General features: G+C 40.4%; 1 long non-coding RNA gene across 2 annotated transcripts in view; it reads left to right on the plus strand.

Moving 5' to 3' along the window:
* Positions 1-20786, plus strand: part of LOC101908075 (uncharacterized) — a 39788-nt gene that overhangs the window by 6370 nt on the left and 12632 nt on the right. For both annotated transcript variants that reach the window (XR_009493054.1, XR_815696.4), the window contains 2 exons: positions 15275-15454; positions 16384-16538. This is a non-coding gene — a long non-coding RNA (uncharacterized lncRNA). The remainder of the gene's footprint in view (positions 1-15274; positions 15455-16383; positions 16539-20786) is intronic.

The raw sequence follows: 20786 nt of genomic DNA on the forward strand, positions 1-20786 counted from the left end.
TTCAGTCTCCTCTTTCACTTTCATCAACAGGCTCTTCAGTTCCTCTGTGCTTTCTGCCATAAGGGTGGTGTCATCTGCCTATTGAGATTATTGATATTTCTCCTAGCAGTCTTGATTTCAGCTTGTGCTTCATCCAACCCAGCATTTTGCATGATGTACTCTGCATAAAAGTTAAATAAGCAGAGTGACAATATACAGCCTTGACGTATCCCTTTCCCAATTTTGAATCAGTCTGTTGTTCCATGTTCAGTTTTAACTGTTGCTTCTTGTCCTGCATTCAGATTTCTCAGGAGGCAGGTAAAGTGGTCTGGTATTCCCATCTCTTGAAGAATTTTCTAGTTTGTTGTGATCCACACAGTCAAAGGCTTTGGCCTAGTCAATAAAGCAGAAGTGGATGTTTTTCTGGAACTCTCTTGCTTTTTTGATGATCCAACAGATGTTAGCAATTTGATCTCTTGTTCCTCTACCTTTTCTAAATCCAGCTTGAACATCTGGATGTTCTCAGTTCACATATTGTTGAAGCCTCGCTTGAAGAATTTTCAGCATTACTTTGCTAGCATGTGGGATGAGTGCAATTGTGTGGTAGTTTGAACATTCTTTGGCATTGCCTTTCTTTGGGATTGGAATGAAAACTGACCTTTTCCAGTCCTGTGGCCACTGCTGAGTTTTCCACATTTGCTGGCATATTGAGTGCAGCACTTTCACAGAAATTCCATCACCTCCACTAGTTTTGTTCATAGTGATGCTTCCTAAGGCCCACTTTACTTCAGACTCCAGGATGTCTGACTCTAGGTGAGTGATCACACCATTGTGGTTATCTAGGTCATTAATATCTTTCTGTGTATTCTTGCCCCCTCTTCTTAATATCTTTTGCTTCTGTTAGGTCCATACCATTTCTGTCCTTTATTGTGCCCATCTTTGCATGAAATGTTCCCTTGGTATCTCTTGATATCTGCTCAAATTTTCTTGAGGAAATCTCTAGTCTTTCCCATTTTATTGTTTTTATTTCTATTGTTTTCCTCTATTTCTGTCAGGTTGGCAGTTTATATTCTGAAATCCTGTTAGAAACCCCAAGATCTGATCTGTTTTTCTATGAATCCACTGTCTTTGTCATATTCAAAGATAATATATTTTTATTTCATATGAAACAATTTAAAATATTGTTTAAAAATAGTTACTTTATGCAGAAAAGACTAGAAGGAAATATGTTCAAATTCTAGAAATGGATGCTGATGAGAGGTAGAATTATGGAAAGTTCTTTCTGCTGTTGCCTTACCCTTTTCTATATTTTCTAAGTTTTCTGCAGTGAACATATATTACATAGATAATGAAATTTTTTTTAAAGAAAAAAACCTAAGAGGTGTTTGTACCTGAATGTACAAAATCATTTCATTCAATTTAAGCTAATTTTAATATTTTATTTAAAAGTCCATTTACAAATCTCCCACATAATTCCAAACAATTTGTTATACCTCACCTTCGAGGACATGGAGCACAACTGCTCTCCCCCACCATACACACATACTCCCAAGAGGACTGCATGCGGTGACTTCCTTCCAAAGAATACAGTATGTAAAGAAGAGGAGGAAAAAAGAGTAACTTTTTGTGGAGAAGGCTGACAAACACTATTTCAGCCAGGTGATCAACACCTGTTCAACATCATCAGCTGTAAGTCACATGGATAGTAGGTACCCTTGATACACATGATGAAAATGGTACTTTACCTCTGTGGCCATGCTCCCCAAAAGCCATAATCCCAGTCTAATAATGAGAAAAACATGCGACAAATCCAAACTGAAGGATGGTTTATGAACCTACCTGACCAGTCCTCCTCAAAAATGTCGAGATCATCAAAAACAAGGCAAGTCTGAGAAATTATCACAGCCAAGAGGAAACAAGAGTCATGACAAATAAGTGGAATGTGGTATCCTAGAGCAGAAGAGAGAAAGAATATTAGGTAAAAACCAAGGAAATCTGGTTAGTCCATTAATCATTACAAATGCACAATACTGACATAAAATGTTGATAATGGTAGTATGTAAGAACTCTATTCTGATTTCACAATTTTTCTGTAAATCTAAATCTATTATACAAAAATAAAGGTGTTTTTGGTGTGTGTGTAAATTTATTTTACCTTTTTGTGACTTTTTAGAGAAAATCTTGGCAAAACTTGTAATGCACATGAAGGCTGTGTTTTCTGAGTTAGAAATTTGTGATATTATGAAACCCTATCTTGTCATCCCAAATGCAAAAGAAAGACATAAAAATAATGTCCCATAAGTCATCTCCAACAAAATTTAAACTACTTAAGACTTTTAATTATCCAAACTTATAGCTATACTAAAAAGATTGATTTTCCAGAGGGTCAGATGTCATTCTAAGATACTGTTCTGACTTTACAACTGTGAGAAACAGACATTTCCAAGCACCAATTTATGTGTGAAAGATATACACACATGTACACAAAATTTGAGGACCATATGGCAAGTAAGGTAAGGGGGTGGGCAAAATAGAAATATCAAATGGGACTGTGGGAATAAGAAAGCAAATTTCTAGATTTGCCAGTTCAGTAATGCTACCATTAGTTAGTCTGAGATAGCATTCTTATGTCAATAAGTGGTGTTGAAGGAAATTTTGAACAAAATGGAGAGCACACCATCAGCATTAGGATCTAAGATAATTTATGTTGACATCAGAATTTGTGATTTTTCTGATCTCTGTCAGAAGACTGAGTCATTTGGCAACAAATGAAAGATACAAAATGAAGATAAAGGCAACCATAAATCTTGTGAAATGTTCTGGGAATTTCTTTAAATACATACATGTGCATGCATGGGTTTGTGCATGCTAAGTCGCTTCAGTCATGTCCGACTCTTTGCAACCCTATGAACTGTAGCCCACCAAGCTCCTCTGTCCATGGGGATTCTCCAGGCAAGAATACTTGAGTGGGTTGCCATGCCCTCCTCCAGGGCATCTTCCCGACCCAGGGACTGAACCTGCATCTCTTATGTCCCCTGCACTGGCAGGCAGGTTCTTTACCACTAGCGCCACCTGGGAAGCCCAAATACATACATAGATACATAATAAAAATAAAGTTACCACTGAGATAGAATATATATAAATGAGTTCTTTTTCAAGAAGAAGATGATAAGTTCTAGGGAAAAAATTTCTCTTAAGCATCTTCAGCTCTTCTGGAAGAAAGTACAAGGTCAAATATAACCTTGTTTCTGTTTCTATAATTATACTATTTAGGAATGCCTAAACTTCAGGTAAATTTTTTTCATTTGAGGCATTCATTACAGTAACTAAAACCACAGGATATAATTTATCTTGTCCTAGGTTTGGGGTCCTGTTAAAAATGTGAAAAACACAAAAGACAACTTTTCTGAAATAGCATTCAGTTACATTATTTTGAACAGATGGTAGGTTGTATTCAGCTGTTAAATACAAACAAAAGTTTGGATGTGAGTGGAATAAATATTGGTCTTATTTAATTTGGGGGATTTTTAGTTTTTAAAAATGTGTGTGTGTATGTGTGTATATACACACACACACACATATACACATATATATATACATACACATACTGTGTAAAGAGAATTATGACTTTTAGGCCCATATTTAACTGTTATCTTTTGAGAACCTATGTCACTACTTCTAAAGAATTATATACTCTATATAATTGCTTTTCGCCCTTTCTCGTGGCAGCTGTTTTCCCCTTTCTTATGGCATCTTTCAAATGGAAAGATGAGTGAGAAAAATCCCCTACATTTAAAACCTACCAGGGAGAGAAAAGCAGGAAGAAGTCCATAGCCCCTGGGGATTTCAGCAGATTGTCCTGAAAAAGGAGTACAACTTGAGTTCCTCCTCTAACAACACAAGCTCCAATCAGAGAAGTTTCCAAACACATGAAGCTTAGCAAGACCACCTGCTTCTAACACAAGACAATGGCCACTGGACCACCAACTCTGTTGCCTCAAGTCAACACCAGCTCTCCTTCACAACAGATGATAGGCTTTCCGCTAGAAGAGCTTCCTCATTTAAAAAAAAAAAAAGGGCGGAAAGAGAAATTTAACTTCATATATGTGCTAGAAGCTCATAAATTAGGAGTAAAATGGACAAATGAAAAACCTGAAATGGAAGTCAGTCTGACAGTAGAACCAAACATTAATTGCACAGTTACCAGCCTTGGCAAGATGAAGTGAGGAGTTCAGATCCCCACTTGGCCAGGGCATGGGCCTCCGGGTGCTATGGGAGCCAACAGGAAGTGGAAAGGAAATTTTGCCCAGGTGCTTATGCCTTCCTCAAGCATGACCAATCTCAGCGGATGTGTGGCACAACCCAGGATCCTTCATTTATCATCTCTTAATGCAAATCAAAGTTACAATGAGGTACCTCTTCACACTGGTCAGAATGGTATCATTAAAAGTTTACAGGGGGCTTTTCTGGTGGTCCAGTGGTTGAGAATCCACCTTGCAGTTCAAAGGACACCAGTTCAATCCCTGATCCAGAAAGATCCTATATGCTACAGAACAACTAAACCCCTGTGCCATAGCTACTGAGCCCGTGTGCCTACAGCCCATGCTCCCCAACAAGAGAAGCCACTACAAGGAAGAGTAGCCCCCACTCACCACAACTAGAGAAATTCGTGCAACAACGAAGACCCACTATTGCCAAAAAAAAATACATCTTTTAAAAAAAAAGTGTTTACAGGGACTTCCCTGGTGGTCCAGTGACCAAGAATCCACGCTCCCGATGCAGGGGCCCATGTTTGATCCCCAGTTAGGGAACTAGATTTCACATGCTGAAACTAAGAGCACACCTAAATGGTGCGCTTTAGTTGCTCAACTAAAGATGCCACAACTAAGACCCAGCACAGCCAAATCAATAAAACACTTTTAAAATTTACAAATAGGGAGCTCCCCGGTGGTCCAATAGTTAGGACTCTGTGCTCTCACTGCCAAGGGCCCAGGTTCAGTCCCTGGTCAGGGAACTAAGATCCCACAAGCTGCATGGTATGGCCCCACAAAAAAGTCTATAAATAACAAATCCTGGGGAGGGTGTGGGGAAAAGGGAACCTTTTCTACATTGTTGGTGGGAATGTAGATTGGTGCAGCCATTATTAAAAAAGGCATGGAGCTTCCTTAAAAAACTAAAAATAAGAGTTGCCATACGATCCAGCCATCCCACTCCTGGACATAAAGCTGGAGAAAGCTCTTAATTTGAAAAGATACATGCAACCTAATGTTCACAGCAGCACTATTTAGACATGGAAGCAACCTAAATGTCCTCTGACAGATGAATGGGTAAAGAAGATGTGATATATACATGCAATGGAATACTACTCAGCCATCAAAAAGAATGACATACCATCATTTGTAGCAATATGGATGGAGCTAGAGATATCATACTAAGTGAAGTAAGACAGAGAAGATAAATATCATGATATCATTTGTACTGGGCTTCCCTGGTGGCTCTGATGGTTAAGAGCCTGCCTGCAATGCAGGAGACCTGGGTTCAATCCCTGGGTTGGGAAGAACCCCTGGAGAAGGAAATGGCATCCCATTTCAGTATACTTACCTAGAGAATCCCATGGACAGAGGAGCCTGGTAGGCTTCTATTCCATTGCCTTCTCCGAAATACAAACTACCATATACAAAAAGGATAAACAACAAGGTTCTACTGTATAGCACAGGGAGCTATGTTCAGTATCCTGTAATAAACTATAACAGAAAAGAATATTATATATATATGTATGTATATGAATCACTTTGCTGTATATCAGAAACCAACACAACACTGTAAATCAACTATACTTCAATTTTAAAAAATTTGTAATTTCTTAAGATTTCTATCTTCCATACCACTCAACAGGAGAAGAATCACTGTGATCAGACCCACAACTTCCCTAGCTCTCCCAAGAGTTAAAGTCAACTGCATTACAGTTTCCTTGATTTGAGTCCTTAGTCATATGAGATAGTCTGTTGAACTGGTATTCAATTAAAGGTATATAAAGCAATATTTAACATTTTGTAGGTTAAGAAAATTAACAAAGTCTTGGTATCACACAACTCCCATAAGTCCAGATTTCTTAAAACTATAAACTCATATTCCTTTAGATAAATTTTTTTTAATTTTAAAGATTTTCAAAAATAAACATTTTTCAAGAGCCTTCCATGATACAGTTAATTAAAACCCATGTTACTTATTCAGCAGTGCCCGCAGCAGAGTCACAGAAACAACCGGAGAAGAAACAAGCTATTGACAGAGAATAGAAATGTTTGGGACAAATGTATTTCACACTGTTTAAATGCATTACCGAACACCCATAGAATAGAACAGTAAACAAACAGCTGTGAAAAAGAATGAGGAGGATCAGATGCAGAAGGGTAGCTAATAAACATTAAGTGAAAAAGCAAAATGCAGGAGTGTATCCATGTCACCACTGAGGGGTGGGTGGGAAAGTACGCTGGCCTGCTTCGACTTTTCGGGTGCCAGCTCTCTCTGGACAAGGACACAAAGCCTTGTGCCAGCGTTTGCTTCCAAGGAGGACTGGTTGGGTACAGGATAGGGTTTCTTTTCACTATACACTATTTCATACCTTTTGAATTTTTAGACTATTAACTGTATGGATTGCCTATTGAATAATAAATATTATCTTTTTAAAAAGCTAGGGAAGCTGTGGGTCTGATCACAGTGATTCTTCTGTTGAGTGGTATGAGAGATGGAGATCCTGAGAAATTATAGATTTTTAAAAACTGAAGTATAGTTGATTTACAGTGTTGTGTGTTTCTGGTATACAGCAAAGTGATTATACATTTTCAAGCATATTTCGGGAATAATGGAAAAAATTACTGCTACCTTGCCTCAGAAAGCTACAGTGAAGGAGTTGGGGGCAGGAGGAGATGTTAACTAGGATGTTAACCTAGTACCAGTGTTTGCTTCCGAGGAGGAGATATGTTAACTAGGATGTCAGAAGGTAGATCAAAATTAATACCCAGATTGTGAAAATACTTCAATTACTGATGGAAGGAAAAAGAATACTCACTGCATTTAAGTAAGCAGGGATACATTAGGAAAAAGGACCAAACAGATAAAATGCTGGAATGTTTAAAATTTTTAAATTAAACTTAAAATTGGTTAAGTTATTAAAAGTCCTTTGTGAAACAAAGCTTCAGAATGTGGTACTATCATAGTAAAATATATAAAGAGATTTGTCAAATGAACCCCATCAGATCCAGAAATCAGTAAAACAATTTCCCTGTCTTAAAATGCTTACACAAACATACCCCTAACACACACAAATTCAGACACATACTGTAAGCAACACACAAGACCATTAAGACAAATCTAGACTTTTATAGAGATTTATTTTTTAGGGGTCATTCTTTGCATTTTTACTGCCCTAAATTTCCCTCTTCAAGTCACAGCAATGCAGAATTGAGCTTTCTTTCTTTTTTAGTTTTGTTTCCAACCAAGTCTTTTGTACACTTCTGGAATTTAAGCCACCTATGTTACCGCTACTTATCTATAACACCATTGCTTTGAGGGATTAAAGCAGGTTTCTTGTAATACACTTAGATCAAGAGTTATCTGAGTTGAGAAGAATATCCTGTTTGAGTTGGGGCTGAGGAACCTTTATTTTTTTATTTTTTATTTATTTTTTTTGATCTTGAGTTGTTTTGATTTCCCCTGAGAGCAGTAATCTTCAGCAAGTGATATTTTTAAAAAGCCCCAAACACACCACAAAACATTCCAAGTGATTTTAACTTCTGAATGAGGTTGGGCTACCTGAGTGATTCTCTCTCTTCTCTTCTTTGGCAGAAAGGATTAGAAACCTCCACAGAACTTGCTCTCTATTAAAGTGGAGTGCTGTGCATTCATTGGCAAGAGGTGAATTGTTTTCAGATTACATGCGAAAGAGTGTGTGTGTTTCTTTCCCACATCAAAGACTTGGATGGAAGCAGTTCTGAGTATTGCCAGGGATGCAAGAATTGGTGCTAAAGTGATTAACAAAATTGCTTTCCTGCAAAAGAAGCACAAAACATTACCTAGGGATTAGAGGAGGAGAGGGCAAGATTAAAGGTGATGTTGAATTTTGGGTGGAATATCTTATCCATCTTTTTCAAATCATGCTTCAAGGATTCTGTGGCCCCTCCTTAAGGAAACTGAACAAATCAAAGTCTCGCTTTCTCAAGTTTTGTACATGGGGCGCTGACAAGGTAAAATTAAAACTACTAACACAAGTAGCACTTACTTGTGACCTCCATATCTTTATCTCACACTGAAAATACATTTTGAATGTATTTTATTCAGCACACCAGCAACCCCATTGACCAAAGACTCTTTCATTTGTAATTGGTTTGTGTGTCACCTGTTGGACTTCAGTGCTAGTGTTTTATTGAATTTCTGAAGTTGTTTGGTTTTAGTAAATCTTGATTAGTATTACGTTCCTTTTTAAAGGAACTTTCACAGTTGAAACTTTCACGTAACCAAAATGTAAAAATAGAGAAAAAAAAAAAAAAAAAAAGCCGTAGAACCCATATTCTAAATAGTGAAAGAAAGATCACACAGCAAACCTCAACAATTCCTAGTTTAGGATATTACTTTAAGGGGTCTCTCTGAAATGTACTATGACATTCTTTGCCACTTGTTTTTTTTTTCCTCTCTCTCTTTCAAAAGCTGAATGTAGGCCTCCCTTCTTCCAAGAAGTCTTCCTGACTTTAGTGTCCCAGTCAGAGTCAGGCAGAAACATATAGGTACATGTAACTGTTCTGTGTGAATAAACTTTTTCTTCCTTCTTGGTTTCTTCCTCTAAAACATTTAAGTCCAGGGACTTCCCTGGTAGCCTAGTGGTTGACTTCACCTTCCGATGCAGGGGGGTATGGGTTCAATGTCTGGTTGGCGAACTAAGGTCCCACATGCCTCCTGGCCAAAAAACCAAAACATAAAACAGAAGCAATATTTGTAACAAATTCAATAAAGACTTAAAAAAATTAAGTCTAAAAAAGGAATAAAGCAATTACCTGGATAGGTAGAAAAAACATAAAGTTGAATGTACTAGCAAAATAAATTCAGAGCAATATATATAGTATGATACCATTTACCAAAAAATTTACAAACAAAACAGTATCATAATTCTTTAGGGACCATATATATTCAGGTAAAGGTAAAAAATTGGAACAGAATTATACACCTCAAACTCATGGTAATAGCTGCCTCTGGGAAGGAAGGTGGGAGATTTGGAGGGCCATGATGAGAGGGAATTTTCACCACATGTGTAATGTTTATTTCTTTTAAATTTTCTCTTTAAAAAATTAAGATGATTCACTTACACATAGTTAGGGCATGAGAAGTGTCACTGAAATTCTGGTCTAAAAGACACGCCTAATGTATGGGGGGTTTTTTGGTCTGATACTATGTCTCTATAACAATAAAACCTGTTTCAAATTGATTAAATAATTCAGAATAGTTGTGACCTCTTCCTCTCCCACAATAATATCATCCTCATAAACAAATGACCTGTGGTGATGGACTTTATCTTTGTGTGTATTCTGTAGAGTCAGAACACACGGTTGAGTCCTCGGTAAAAAGAATCAATAGGTGAATAAATAAATAAGCACTGTTTGCCTGCCAGTTTGTGGACATTTTCATTTTGAAGTTGTTTCTCGAGGTTGTCTATGTGATTTCTCCGCTTTCAAGAACTTGTTGAGAACAATCATTTTTTTATCTGTCTTTCCTTTGGGGTCCCGTAAGGTCACTGGCCATAAGATAGCTGTGAAATTTGACATTGTTCCCATTTAAATGCTTTACTCCAGCAAGTGCAAGACTGTGGATGCTTCGGTGTGGGGATTGCCATGGCCAGGCTGGTCCTGAGACTCGCCAGCCCTCCAGGCTTCAAAGCCTGTTATCCTTGATCTCACTAAAGAATGTTTTTGAATTCTATGTCCATCTAGTGGTTGCCTGCAAAGATCTACTTGGCTTTTTCTTTCTTCCTTTTCTTTCACACTTGATCAGTGAGATTCTGTTTGTGATGGGGGTTTTGCCCCCCTTGGTCTTTAATTCTTTCACAGGTGGTTTCAAAGTGTCTATCCTTAGCCCCTGCTTTCTATAAACAAGCAGGAATTCATGAACCGCAGTTACTGATGGCTCCCCTCACGGAGCAGTTCTCTCACTTTGAAAACAGACTGTTTTGTGGACAGTAAAGTACAGTTCTTTTTCATAGATGAGATTAGAGACTTGAGGGGAGCTGGAAGGAGGGGAGTTCCTTCCTTTCTCTTTTTTTATTTTTTTAAACTGGAGAGCCTTTGTGTTGTAACTCATTTTAACAAACTCAAGAACTTATTTTACACTCAGTTGCACTGGTTAAAGATGACACGGCACTAAGTAGAAGATGCTGGAATTTGCTGATTTGCTCATTAATTCCAACATCTCCAGCATCCCAAGTGTAAGGCTAAGAGTTGAAGATCAGGTGGTGACAGAGCCAATGTGGTTGCCTATCTAAGGGACCAAATTATATCAATTCTACCTAAGAATGCTGATGTGCCATGGGAGGTTGACAATTTCTATGCCATTAAATATTCTTCAACAATATCATTTTAATGGCTGCATAGCATTCTACTGAGTAAGATGGACCACAATTTACTCAACCAAGTCCCCAGTAGTGAAAATAGGTGTTTCCAATGTTTTGGTATTATAAAGAGCACACCATACTCACATTCTTGAGTTTGCTGATAAATTCCTAACAGTGAAAATGTGGCCATAGGGCGTATACATTTGTTGAAGCTTTGAAGATCAGCATTCATTTTAAAATTCCCTTAAAAAAGGGATTGGAGGACAGAAGGAATTGCTACTGCAGCTACACACTTAAGATCCCAAGCAAACTTCTACTTAATCAGTTAAGAAATTCCCTCACACAATGTAAGGAAGGAGTGGGCATTGTCTATTAGCGCTCTAGCAATTCACCTTTCACCATTGACCTACACTGAAACCTTCAGCTTAGGAAAAGAATGTAGACGGCTCTTACGGAAGGCTTGATTCAGTGGTACTCAGGGTGCTATAATAGTCTGTGTGTGAGCACTTTCATCACTGTACTTCACTACTGGATCCAGAACCAATCAGGATCTCTTTCACCTTGCTCATTATTGACATATGATGCTATCTGTGGGGTGGAAATTGCTGAGGAATAACAATCAAGAAAATAAGTTCAAGAGGAGGAATCATTCAGGACTAAAGACGAAGGGTAGCTTTCTCCCTTCTGAACTGCCTAATTATTAGTTGGTATAGCCTATGCCTTGGAAATCCTGGATAAATATTAGATTATGTGGCTTGCTTGCTCACATACTTTGCCACCCTAGGCTTTGTGGTCAATACAAACCCCTTTGCCTTGCACTCAATATTCTGGTTTACCCAGCCCTCTCTCCACCCGTAGTGCCCTAGCAGGAAACCTTCCTTTCCATCCAAACTGAAACTATGTGCTGTGTTCCAAACATGCAGCATATATTCCAGAAGGACCTTTGAGTTTGGCCCAGATAGTCTGGATTTGAGCCCTGGCTCTGCCATTTCTTTTCTAGGTGACCTTGGGCAACACATTTAATCTTACTGAGTCTCAGTTTCACCATCTGTAAATTAGGGATGGCAAAGCCTGTTGTATGTTAAACTAGATACCAGCATGTTAGAGAAGTTGCAATGTGGAGTGGGCAGAATTTGATAGGTGACATAAATGTCTTGTTTATCCTGGCCTCTAAACATTTGCTCCCACCTATTCTCTTTCTAGAAAAGTTCTCTCACATCTGAATCCCACCCACTCCTCAAAGCAAACTCATGTTTTAGCCCTCTTGCAAGCCCTCCCATGAAAATCCTTAGCTGGTAAGACTCCCAGATTAGACTATTCATTCCACATGTCAGTGCTTCTAAATGGACTCTCTCCTGGGGCAATTTTCAGGGACTACTGATGCCAATTTTGCCCCAACAACAATCATAATTAATGCATACTACTTTATGCCTACAACAATAGCCTATAATGTCAACAGAATGGATATTATTGTTATCATCATCCCTGTTTCTCAGAGATTCAGAGAAATCAAGCAATTTGTCCGAGGCCACAAAGCTAGTGTAGGCAGAACTGAAAAAACGGAACTCAACTAGACTGATTACAAAGTTCATGCCCTTGGGACTTCCCTGGTACTTTAGTGGCTAAGAATCTGTAGTCCCAATGTAGGGGGCTCAGGTTCAATCCCTGATCAGGGAGCTGGATCCCACATGCTGCAACTAGATTCTACATGCCGCAACTAAGACCTGGCACAGCTAAATAAATAAATATATTTTTAAAGAAAAACAAAGCTCATGCCCTTGACCTCACACAGTAAATCCTCTCTCTTTGTTGTTGTTGTTCAATCGCTCAGTCATGCCCAACTCTTTGTGACCCCATAGACTGCAGCACACCAGGCTTCCCTGTCCTTCACCATCTCCTGGAACTTGCTCAAACTCATGTCCATTAAGTTGGTGATGCCATCCAACCATCTCATCCTCTGTTGTTCCCTTGTCTTCCTGCCTTCTATCTTTCCCAGCATCTGGGTCTTTTCCAACAAGTCGGCTCTTTGCATCAGATGGCCAAAGTATTAGAGCTTCAGTGTCAGTCCTTCCAATGAATATTCAGGGTTGATTTCCTTTACGATTGACTGGTTTGATCTCCTTACAGTCCAAGGGACTCTCAGGAGTCTTCTCCAACACCACAGTTCAAAAGCGTCAATTCTTCAGCACTAAGCTTTCTTTATGGTCCAACTCTCACATCCATACATGACTACTGGAAAAACCATCGCTTTGACTGTGCCAACTTTTGTCAGCAGAATAATGTCTCTGCTTTTTAATACACTGTCTAGGTTTGTCATAGCTCTTCTTCCAAGGAGCGAGCATCTTTTAATTTCATGGCTGCAGTCACTGTCCACAGTGATTTTGAAGCCCAAGAAAATAAAGTTTGTCACTGCTTCCATTGTTTCCCCATCTATTTGCCATGAAGTGATGGAACCAGATGTCATGATCTTTGTTTTTTGAATGTTGAGTTTTAAGCCAGCTTTTTCACTCTCTTCTTTCACTTTCCTCAAGAGGTTCTTTAGTTCCTCTTTGCTTTCTGCCATAAGGGGGGTGTCATCTGCTTATTGAGGTTATTGATATTTCTCCTGGAAATCTTGATTTCAGTTTGTGATTCATCCAGCCTGGCATTTCGCACGATGTACTCTGCATATAAGTTAAATAAGTAGGGCGACAATATGCAACCTTGACATATTCCTTTCCCAGTTTTGAACCAGTTGTTGTTCAATGTTCAGTTCTAACTATTGCTTCTTCTCCTGCATACAGATTTCTCAGGAGGCAGGTCAGGTGGCCTGGTATCCCCATTTCTTGAAGAATTTTCCACAGTTTGTTGTGATCCACACAGTCAAAGGCTTTAGCCTAATCTGTGATCCAGTGGATGTTGGCAATTTGATCTCTGTTCCTCTGCCTTTTCTAAATCTTGCTTGAACATCTGGAAGTTCTTGGTTCACGTACTGTTGAAGCCTAGCCTGGAGGATTTTGAGCATGACCTTGCTAGCATGTGAAATAAGTGCAATTGTGCAGTACTTTGAACTTTCTTTTGCATTGCCCTTCTTTGGTATTAGAATGAAAACTGACCTTTTCCAGTCCTATCTCTTTAACTGTTAATGGACATTCGTCTCTCTCTGAAGTAGTATTACTGTTGAATTTTAGGTCCTTGCCTAAAAAGAAAATGGTTGTGTTCTTGGGCAGAGTAACCACCTAAAGAAATTTATTTAGTGTTTGCAGAGGCATGAAAGACATGTGCATGATATGCCAGTTCTCAGGGAAATGTCCCAGGTGAAAACTTTGTATAAATTATTTCCCTGGGACTCAGACTGAAAACTGGGACTTTGGTGGGAGGATATCTCTTCCCTCATACAGCAAGTACTTGCAACTCAGAGCAGCCCTCTTAGAAGTGGTTCCCCCACTGCACTTGCTGCCTCTTAATTCCCCCCTGCCCCACCCCTCAAGGTTCAAGAGCTTCTGCTCAAGGGAGTCACAGGTGATCTTGACTAGAAAAGATTGTAAGGGCTATCCTATCACTTTATGGTCCTCCTGCACACCGGCATATCTCCCTAGCTACACATTTCATTCTCTGACAGCTCAGTAGACATTCTGCAGACTTAGGGAAAGTGTGAGTCCCCAGTTACCTGCAATCCAAAGCAGAGACGTGTCTTCAAAATACCCCATCACTAGGTCAGCAACAGCCTTCCATCCAGAGTGTTGGACTACTTATTGCAAAAATCCCTGGAAGCCACATGAATCTTGATTGGTCTGTTTCCGTCAGTTATGTTGAATGCAGTTGCTCATCTCTGCCTTGCTCCTGCCTTGGGCACTTGGGCATTAAATTTGCCAGTTGCTTCCAGATTTGTTCAATATACGTGTATTGAGAACTACTTCCCAGGTACCTTGCTAGGCACTAGGGGATAAAAAGATAGGGGATAGAATCTTCTCACTTAATTTTTTTTTTTAACTGGAGTTGATTTACAATGTCAGTTTCACACACCTGTATATGTGTGTGTGTGTGTATATATGTATGTATATATATATGACCTCCCTGGTGGCTCAGACGGTAAAGCATCTGTCTACAATGCAGGAGACCTATATATATATATATATATATATAAAATTGTTCATATTCTTTTTCATTATAAGTTATTAAAAGATATTAAATATAGTTCCCTGAGCTATACAGGACTTTGTTGTTTATCTATTTTATATATAGTAGTTTGTATCTGCTAATCTCAAATTCCTAATTTATCCCTCGCTAGAATCTTCTTTTTCTCAACACTGTTTTCACTGAAAGCCACACTTTGTTACAACCAACAAACATCAAGTCAGCAATGAACCCCAAGTCACACAGAGGCAGTTTGTGTTTGTAATCTTGCTGTTTTCTGAAACCAACAGGAGCATTAACATTAACACAGCAATGACTTAATTATATCTAATTTCTCTGAGTCAAAAACAAGAGTTTGATCTCAATTCACATACTATTCTGGTAGGTTGTTACATATAACATCAGGCATAATATGCCTACATCTTTATCCACACTGTCTGGTAAAGCCCTCTCTCCCTTTTCATGATGCTGCTACCTCTAATTCTCCCACACCCATCATTCTGTCTCAAAAACCAAGACCTCAAAGATCTCTCCTCCAAAGATCTTAGCCTTAAGACTTACACATTTCCCCTTATTTCTCAACAGTACCCACGCCTCCCTAGATGTTCTTTAGCATAACATCAACTCAGTCAAATGAGATCAACAAATATTTACAGAGGAGGAAGGAGAGACAGATGGGGAAGGGGACAGCTGTGATTACTGACCCATCCTGCCCCAGCTTTCCCTCAGAGTGGCTTTGGATACAAGCTCAAAGCAGCAATTAAGGTAAAAGTCTAATTTCTTATACTTTGCTAGAGACCAGCAATGAACAATTGGGATTTGAAATTTTTTTTAACTATCACTTACAATAGCACCAAAAAAAAAAATACAAATACTTAGGTATAAAATCTATCAAAACATGTACAGGATCTATAGAAAGCCACAGAACACTGATCAAAGAAATAAAAGAAGATCTAAATAAATGGAGTGAGATTCCATTTTAGAAAGTCAGTTTAAAATATCAATTGCTTTCCTATATGCCAGGAATGAACAATTGGAATCTGAAATTTTTTAAAAGATACTATTTAAAAGTTTTGTTTCAGGGCTTCCCTGAGGCTCAGTGGTAAAGACTCTGCCTGCCAATGCAGGAGACACAGGTTTGCTCCCTGATCTGGGAAGAACCCACACACTGTGGGGCAACTAAGCCTGTGCACCACAATTACTGAGCTTATGTGCTGCAGCGACTGAAGCCCAAGCGCCCTAGAGCCCATGCTTCACAACAAGAGAAGCCACCACAATGAGAAGCCCGCGACCACAGCTAGAGAGTAGCCCCTGCTCACTGCAACTAGAAAGAAGCCCGAGCAGCAGTGAAGAGCCAGCACGACCACAAATAAATACATAAGAGTCTTGTTTCTTAGAGTCCCTTGGTTCAGGTGATGAGCTCATTAAATTGGTGGCTTAGCAATTTCAACTTGACTGTGTCCTTTAGTCAGAAATCCTGGGGTTATAGAGACTTTTCAAGGAACAGCCCAGATCTCATCTTCGATCTTGAGTCAAAGCTGTCCTTTGAGGGATTCTAACCATCCCTGGATTCCTCTGAGGCACTATTTGTCAAGTCGTTTTTCCCCTCCAAGCCTCTTTCATTTAGGCAGCCACATCTTCCCCACAGGCACCCATTCCTCATTTTCAAATCTCCCTGCCTCTCTCGCCTCCAGCTGGTTCCTGAACTTTGGTCCAGCACTTCCAAAGGCACCTCCACCCTCCAGCAAGCCATCCTGCCCTGTGTCCTGTTTCCCAGCTGAAGTTTGGCTTCTCCATCCCTCACTCTTCTCCACCTCCAGCTCCTCTCATGCTCTTCCCCAGGGTGCAGGTCAGTCCTTCAACAGTGTACTTACCGTGTTTAGTTTTCTCTGAAACAAATATTTGCATATGTGAACCCCACATTTGCCATATGGTTTTTCCTACTTCCCAGCCAGTGGAACTCTCAATTTCATATATATTTTGGGAAATGAAGTTTTCCCCAGATGGTTTCTCTAAAGCACCAAAGCAAGGTCAGGGTTTTATGCATTCCTTCAAAGGTTCTGGGCAGAGGTTAGAATTACTTGTGTTTTCTTGGTCCCATCAGCAGTTATTTCATCAGTACAGCTGATAATGGGACACAACCTGGCTCATTCTGAGCTAGAAACACACCAGTGTTTGAGGGAGATGTTGAGCTATAAACTGGTGTCCCCAGGGAAGGGATAGAAACCTGCCCAGTTGCTCAAATAATTTTAAACCAAATCCCTTAAGAATATTTCCTCAGGGAGAGAAAAAGAGTATGAATATTAGAAAGATGATGAACCAGGTGTGCCGAAAAGGTTTCTCAGTCATTCTGAGCCCTAGAAGGGGGTGGGGGCAGCCTTACATCTCTACTGGGAAACATATTTCCCCCTTTTAAATCAGGAAAGAAAAAAACAACAACATAGCCCCAAATAGAGAATGTTTTCTTTTGTAACTGGAAGCAAACATCACTGATGGCTTTAACAGCTGCCTGCCAACATGGCCTGAGAAGCAGGCAAGCTCAAACATTTTTTGAGATCAACACATGTACAGACATACAGTATATTAGGTCAAATTATAAATCCAGGAATAAAAGAACAAATAAACAAGTTTCAGCTTTCTCTAGGCTTTCTGAGTCCAATACCAGCTAAATTAGACTCCGAAGCAGAGAAATCTAGCTTCCAAGAAGGCAGGTCTCCCAGGAGTTCAAGTCAAACCTCCCTCTGGTAGGAAAAGAAGGTGCCGTTGTAGATTAACTGGCTGACGGCTGACCAGGTCCAGGCTGACGGCCCTGCCTAGCGGGGGCTTCCCCGTGTCTTAGCCTTACAGACCCTGAGGATGTCTGCCATTGACTTGATCTTTGACCCCAGTAAATCATTTAATGTGCCATGTGCCTCTGTCCATATGTTCATGTTCGGATGAGAATTCCAGCAAGTCTGGGTGTGCCACCCATTAGGGCTAAATCTCTCCCTTTGGAGCTTCTAGGAAGAAACCTGTGGACAGCTGCATTGCAGAGAGCCAAAGTGCCTGGACAAACCAAACTGAAATGCGTGCAGACAGTGAGACCAGGATTGCCTAAACTGCAACTAACAATCAGAAGGACAAATCTGTTCTCTGGTTATCAAAACTGACACAAGACTTTTGTGATAGTTTTGCCTTAGCGCAAGAAAACCACTTAAGAGTCATAGGTGGGAAATATTGGATTATTCTTCTGATCCCACCTCTATACTAGTTAGGTGACCTTGAGCAAGTCCATTAGTCCAAGGTTCTTCAGACATTAGTCAGTCATGAAATCAATGAAATAGACTAGAACTAAATATTTTTTAATGAAGTCAAGCTGAACAGAAAATATCAGTGTTTAGTCCACAATAAGTTAAGCTCCATCGTATGTGTGTGTGGACGCATGTTTTCTGGAGTCATGAGAAATAAAAATTTCCTACTGTGGGTAACAAACAAAAGAGCTTCCCACAGTGGCTTAGACCATGGGTTTTGATTTCTTCATCTAATGAATGAAAGTCATTCATTTTATACATATCTAGACAGTCATATTCATACACACACACACATATATGTATAATGGGCACCACCAGTGTCAGGCACAGTGGCATATGACCTATCCAGGGACAACAAGGCCCTGTCTTCCTCGAGCCTCAGCTAGCAGGGAAGCCAGTCATAAAATAATTACATAACTGTTTACCATTGTATGAAGAGTGTATGTAACACCAGGTTCATAACCTGGGCTGTAGGGTCAGAGCCAGCCTTCCTAAGGAAGTGACAGAGAAGGGGGCAGAGAGGGATGGAGGCAAAGAATGGGGGTGGGGATGGGGTGGAGGTAGAATTCCAGGCAGAAGGCCCAGTAAGTGTGAGAAGAACCTGAAGGTTGAACAATGTCAGCTCTACCTCAACAATTTCTATGAAGACCACGTGAGATGACCATGGGAACACTTTGTAAACTATGGAGTGTTATTCAAATATGGTGGCTTATTATTTAAAACAGTGATTATAAACATGCCTTAAAGATGAGTTGAGGGACTTCCCTGGTGGTCCAGTGGTTAAGAATCCACCTGCCAATGTAGGGGATGTGGGTTCGATCCCTGGTTGCTGAACTAAGATCCCACATGCCATGAGGCAACTAAGCCCTCGTGGCTGCAATGAAAGATCCCACTGGCTGCAACTAAGACCCGACACAGCCTAAATAAATTAATTAAACACACACACACACACACACGCATATATATATGAGTTTAGTTTCAGCAGGCAGCCACCAGGTCGAGGGTCACCCTGGGCTGGTATGGCAGCTCCGTGATGCTGAGCAGGCCTCTGGGCCCCCACGACTGACAGCTGGCCCAAAACTGGATTCCCACAGCAGGCACCAAGGGGCCTGTGTGGGCCACTTACAGGGGCTGATTCTGGACCGGGTACCCTACTTCAGTGGCAAGTTTAAGAAAAACGATGAATGAAAATGACCCCTCCTCTGGCATCTGGTGGTACTGCCTCCTTCCATCTGAACAGCTGAACCTCGAACAGCTTAGTCTTTCAGGATGGCCCTCAAGGAAATCCACAGCACGATTTAGACTTTCTGTGTGAAAATAGCTTTGGTGTGTGAACACACACAGCATTAAACCTTGCTCTGAAACCTGCCCATGGGGACAAGCTCATGCTGGGACTTGGTTACCCTGACTGCAGTCCCAGGGGCTTGGGTCACCGGGGAACTCTTTCAACTCCAAATTTAGGCGCTCTCCCAGTAACTGGCAGAAATGGCTTGATTTAAAATGTTTAATATATAATATCTGCACAATGTTTTTCTCTCTCACTGCCTTAGCAAATTACCCCATGACTTAGTGGCTTAAAACAACAAACACTCATTATCTCACAGTAAATATATATGTAAATAAATATATTGAGCTTAGTTTCCTTTATTAATCCACTCAGTGACTAGTTGAATAGTGCTTAATGTCAGATATGGTTCTAGATTCTGGGGTTACAGCAGTAAATAAGACAGGACTGCTGCCATGGAAAGGTTCCCTTTCAGAGACAGAGAGACACCAAATACAACAGTGATTTCAGAGAGCCGTAAAGTGGGGCAGAGTCATAGGGAACAACGGAGGTAGAGAAGGTGCTCCAGGTAGGAAAGCAGGGCTCTCTGAGGGGCTAACAACCAGATCTGAATAAAATGAGATCAGCCACATTCTGACAATGTGACCTTCGCAACATCACCTAACATTTCAGGACTCGGTTTCCTCATCTGTTAAATAAGGATACCTGTACCCATCTCTTGGGATTTCCCTGAGGATTAACTTGCCTGAGATAAGGAACTCAAGGCCTCCAGTACAAAGCTGAGCTGGCATTAAGAGGCACTTCATTGCTAAATAATTGAGTGTCTACTGATCTGTTGTTCGAGATATTAGGAATATGTTTAGACAGATAGAATGACAAGGAGGAGAAAGTAGGTCTCCTATTTTCAGACCAGGCTGGACAAGCCCCTCAAAAGGAGTTATTCGTGATCTACTCTGTGCCAGCTGGGTCCTCTGAGAAGCAGACCCCAAGTGAGGTGTGGGAGCCGTTTGGGGTGGGGGGCGGTGGTGTCTGTGAAAGGAGAAGAGCAGCAGTGGGCAGGAAAAGGCTCTGGAGGAAAGACCGCTGGTCAAAGGAGCCCTCCACTGAGTGGAAGTGGCCAGGCCTCACACTCCCGTTACCCTCAGTCATTAGCCAGGGCTGTGAAGAGTGAGGACTTGGCTCCAAAAGACAGCCGCGGCAAGTTCCTCCTTGAAGGGAGGTCTGGGTGGTGCACCTCCACAACTGCCACAGACTCCCAGCCTCGCACCAAAGACTTTTTGCTGTCAAAGAACAGTGCTTCCTTGGGAGAGGAAAGTGAGTTTTATTCTGACTCAGGGAAGGTTGCACAAAAGAAAAGCAATCCAAGGGCCAGAAAACCCTAAGCCTGATTTTATAATAGTCTGCATCTGTTAGGATGCCTGTAACCACCAGTTACAGAAAACTCAACTCAAAATGGCTTGAACAATAAAGAACATTTATAATACCATACAGTAAGTCTGGAGGAAAGAGGGTTCCAGGGTTG

The sequence above is a fragment of the Bos taurus genome, chromosome 26 (genome assembly GCF_002263795.3).
Source record: "Bos taurus isolate L1 Dominette 01449 registration number 42190680 breed Hereford chromosome 26, ARS-UCD2.0, whole genome shotgun sequence".
In the NCBI taxonomy this organism is placed as follows: domain Eukaryota; kingdom Metazoa; phylum Chordata; class Mammalia; order Artiodactyla; family Bovidae; genus Bos; species Bos taurus.